This window comes from Brassica napus, chromosome C9 (assembly GCF_020379485.1).
Source record: "Brassica napus cultivar Da-Ae chromosome C9, Da-Ae, whole genome shotgun sequence".
In the NCBI taxonomy this organism is placed as follows: domain Eukaryota; kingdom Viridiplantae; phylum Streptophyta; class Magnoliopsida; order Brassicales; family Brassicaceae; genus Brassica; species Brassica napus.
The window spans coordinates 17,858,237-17,862,641 of NC_063452.1; the positions used below are offsets into that span (position 1 = coordinate 17,858,237).

Sequence of the window (4,405 nt, forward strand, 5' to 3'; positions counted from 1 at the left end):
TTTTCTCCTCATATCTTAAAAGTCGAATTCAATCAGAAAACAAAAAAAAACATTAAATTTCGAGAGTCAGGACAAACCTCACCTCGTCTGGTTGTCGTTGCTGTCTGCGATGGATAGGATTGAGTTTTTAGAATATGGAGAACCAAACTCATCTGGTCGGACTGTCTTCATCGGTTTGATACCATCTCCCCCTTCAATTGACACGCGATTGGAAAAAAAAAGAAGAAAAAAATTCAGGAAAACGACGGCGTTTTCAATGACGCGGAAGGGAATGAAAAAAATAAATCAAAAGGAAAAATTCCAAAAAATCAGCCAATAGAATTATAATGTTTTTCCTGAGAAACTCTATATTAATGCCACCTCAGCAGAAATCAGTAAAGTGACTTCTCTTGGGTGTGTTACCTCGTTTGTCTGTATTAGTGCTGGGCATTCGGGTTTTCGGTTCGGGTCGGTTCGGTTTATTCGGTTTTCGGGTTATTCGGATTGGGATGTTTAGGAACCGTTTAGGAACCGGACATTTTTCGGATCGGTTCGGTTCGGATAGTGTAGGGTTCGGGTCGGGTTTCTATTTTTTTATAAAACCCGAAATGGAACCGTATTACAAATAATTCGGGTTTGGTTCGGATTTAAAGCCCAAAAAACCAAAAAACCCCCGAAAACCCAATCTAAACCCGGAAAAACCGAAAACATATCCGGGTTATTCGGGTAGTTCAGATTTTTGTAGATATTTTTTATTTATAAATTATATTTTATATATATTAAAATTAAAAATATTAATTTTTTAATATATTCAAAATATTCGGGTATCCGTTCGGTTCTCGGTTCGGTCCCGGTTCGGTTTCGGTTTTTCGGATTCAGAAATATAGGAACCGTTCGGGTTTTTGTAATTTTCGGTCCGATTTCGGTCCCGGTTTTTTCGGTTCGGTTCCGGTTCGGTTTTCGGGTTTCGGATAATATGCCCATGACTAGTCTGTATGTTTCCTGCTTCATCAATTTTCTTAATTTTTGTTTTTGTTTTCTCAATTTCGAAAACCCTAAAACTAATTTCATTCTCGTTTTCGCAGCAATGAACAACAACTAAGATCCGAAAATCTCTCAACAATTCAACCATCTTTCTTCTTTACTGACCATGTCTTACCTTTTATCCTCTCTTTGAAGTCGGAATCAACAATGTTCATCTAAGTTTCTGTTCAGATCTACAAACACTCTCTGCTTTTGATCTTAGCTTTTATATATGACTCCACAATTGCTCTCTGGGCTCTCTTCTTCCTCTTCTCTGATTTGAAAACTGCATTGTGGAGTCGTTACAGTGTTGCTGATCTCTGAGTCATGGGCTGCATTTGCTCAAAAGGAGTAAGAACTAACGATGATTACATCGAAACTTGCAAGAAACAATCGAGAAACCACGAGAATCTTGATTCGGACAAAACAAGCGTTAACGAAGCTACATTGAGGCTAATACACGAGAATCTTGATTCGGAGAGCTTTGTGTTGAAATCAGTGTCTCAGAAAGAAACAAGAGTGAAGTTACTAGATAATGTAGGACCATTACAGCCAAGAATGAGTAGAATCGGCAGTGTTACCAACGGAGACAGAACAGCTAAGGTTATTGCTGGTTGGTTTCAGTAGCTGGTGAAGCTCTCAATGGTTGGCTTCCTCGCAGTGCTGATTCCTTCGAGAAGTTAGAGATGGTGAGATTGAGATACATAAAAGTTGTTGTCTTTGTTTTAGAATTTCACTAAAGTAATGTTCATTTGCAGATTGGGCAGGGGACGTATAGCAATGTGTACAGAGCACGTGATCTCGAAACGAACCAAATCGTTGCTTTGAAGAAGGTTCGGTTTGCTAACATGGATCCTGAGAGTGTTCGGTTCATGGCTAGAGAGATAATCATACTCCGTAGGCTTAACCATCCAAACGTTATGAAACTCCAAGGGATCATCATTTCAAAGGCTTCGGGGAGTATGTATCTTGTGTTTGAGTACATGGACCATGATCTTACAGGGCTTGCTTCAACCCCTGGGATTAAGTTCTCTCAATCACAGGTAAACAAACAACATCATCTGATTGTTTTTATAGTCAGTTTTGTAAACATTTCTGATATGTTTGTTTTTTTTTTGGGGGGGGGGGTTAGATTAAATGTTATGTGAAGCAGTTGCTGCTTGGGTTAGAACATTGCCATAGCTGTGGTGTGTTGCACCGTGACATCAAGGGATCGAATCTTCTGCTTGACCGTGACAATAATCTCAAGGTTGCTGATTTTGGTCTCTCTACTTTTCACCGACGGAAACAGCCTCTGACTAGCCGTGTTGTGACGCTGTGGTACCGTCCTCCTGAGCTTCTGCTTGGTTCTACAGATTATGGCGTCACGGTTGATCTGTGGAGTACAGGATGCATACTTGCTGAACTCTTTACTGGAAAGGCTCTTCTTCCCGGGAGAACAGAGGTGTTGCTTCCACTCCGAATCATTTAAAATATTATGTAAATTAATAAAATGAATATTTAAATTGTGTATGAATTATAGGTTGAACAAATGCACAAGATATTCAAACTCTGTGGATCACCTTCTGAAGAGTATTGGAGAAGATCAAGATTGCGGCATGCAGCTATCTTCAAACCTCAACATCAGTACAAGCGATGTTTAGCTGATACGTATAAGGATCATATCCCTCCTTCTGCTTTGGCTCTTCTTGAGGTTCTTTTGGCTGTTGAGCCTGAAGCACGTGGAACCACATCTTCTGCTCTTCAAAGCGAGGTTATATAAACTTATGAACTTTAACTAGATTCATTCAGGCTTCAATACTTTAGTGACATTGTGGCTTCAATATATCCATTTTCTTTAGTTCTTTACAACAATGCCTTTTCCAAGCGAGCCATCAAGTTTACCGAGATATCATCAGCCAAGGAAAGTGTTTGATATTAAGCTTCGTGAAGAGGAAGCAAGACGGTAAGAGTCTTGTTTAGTTTTTTTCTTAGTATCTATCATCATCTCAGTAACACCAAATATTCTCATGAGCAGGAGGAAAGGTGCAAGCAATAAACAGAATGAAGCCAAATGTTTTTCAAGAGAATCCAGAGCTGTACCTGCTCCTAGTGCCAATGCTGAGCTACTGGCGTCAATACAGGTATCTATCTATCTTTCCGAGCTTATAGATGCATACATGTGTCATGTGTGTGTGTATGTATGTGTATAAAGCCTTTGCTTCTATCTTACAGAAACGTCTAGGGGAAGCTAACCAGACAAGCGTTAGTGAGAAGTTCAATCCTGAAGGAGATTCTGGTTTTGGCTTCCGGATCGAACCACTGGAGGGTATTACTACTGCACCAAATCTTAACGGATCAAGCCAGCTGAGAACACAAAGGTCTTATGTGCAACGTGGGGGAGCCCAATTGTCAAGATTCTCAAACTCTGTAGCACCTAATAGAGATGGTTCACAGTTTGGTAGTGTGAGAGACGCGTTAGTGAATCAACGCTGTCTTGAAGATGGTTCAGGGAATTGCAATTTGTCCCAAAGATTGCTTGAGAAACCCAATGGTTTGAGGAAAGAAGATGGCCCCTCATCCTCTAGCAAAGAATCAATAATGGTAATCAGAAATTAAACACACGTTTAACGTTGTTGTTGGCATGTTTGTTTGTTTGTTCCTAGTGTTATTATACTTGTGGCTTATCACACTATTTTGGTGAAATATAGGGTTATGAAGGTGGGAAGAGAGAGAGGATTCATTACTCAGGACCATTGATTCCAGGAGAAGGAAACTTGGATGAGATGTTGAAAGAACATGAAAGACAGATCTTGTTGGCTGTACGTCGAGCTCAATCTGATAAGGCTAAGAGGGACGATCACAGACAGGGCCGAGCCTCCCTTCTGGGTAATAGAAGGTGATTTGGGAGAGGTTAATTCGTAATAAGTGTAGAGAAAGTTAAAAAAAAAAAAACTTCTGGGAACAAGCTGATGATGGTTCTTCACCATAGTTACTTACCTTTTTGTTTTAGACTTTGTATGGCTCAAAAGAAGGGGTTAGGACTTAGGGTTTTTGTCTTTGTATAGTCAACTGCTAACCTTTATTCTGATTGATTCTTTTAAATAATCTAATAAAATCTCTATTTAGGAATCATTTTATTTCGCTTTGTGTGTTTCATCATGTGTCCTCAGTAGTACTTGAATTTTTGGTAATAGCCAAGTGTTGATCTCATATAATATATGATCAAAACTGTACTTGGTATTATTTTACAAGAAGATGAATAAACTTACTGCTGTATTCAGACTCTTATGTCCTCAGTAGTACTTGGTTTTGTGGTAATTAATAGCTAGTGTTATTCTCATATTTATGTAATCAAACTCTACATGGTATTATTTTACAAGAAGATGAACAGAAAATAGGATGAGAGACTTGCAAGTTACAA

The 4,405-nt window shown here is 39.1% G+C and overlaps 1 pseudogene; it reads left to right on the plus strand.

Annotated features, from left to right (window-relative positions):
• Nucleotides 1-995: 995 nt before the first annotated feature.
• LOC106353460 lies at nt 996-4,116 on the plus strand (annotated as a pseudogene).
• The last annotated feature ends 289 nt before the right edge of the window (nt 4,117-4,405 follow it).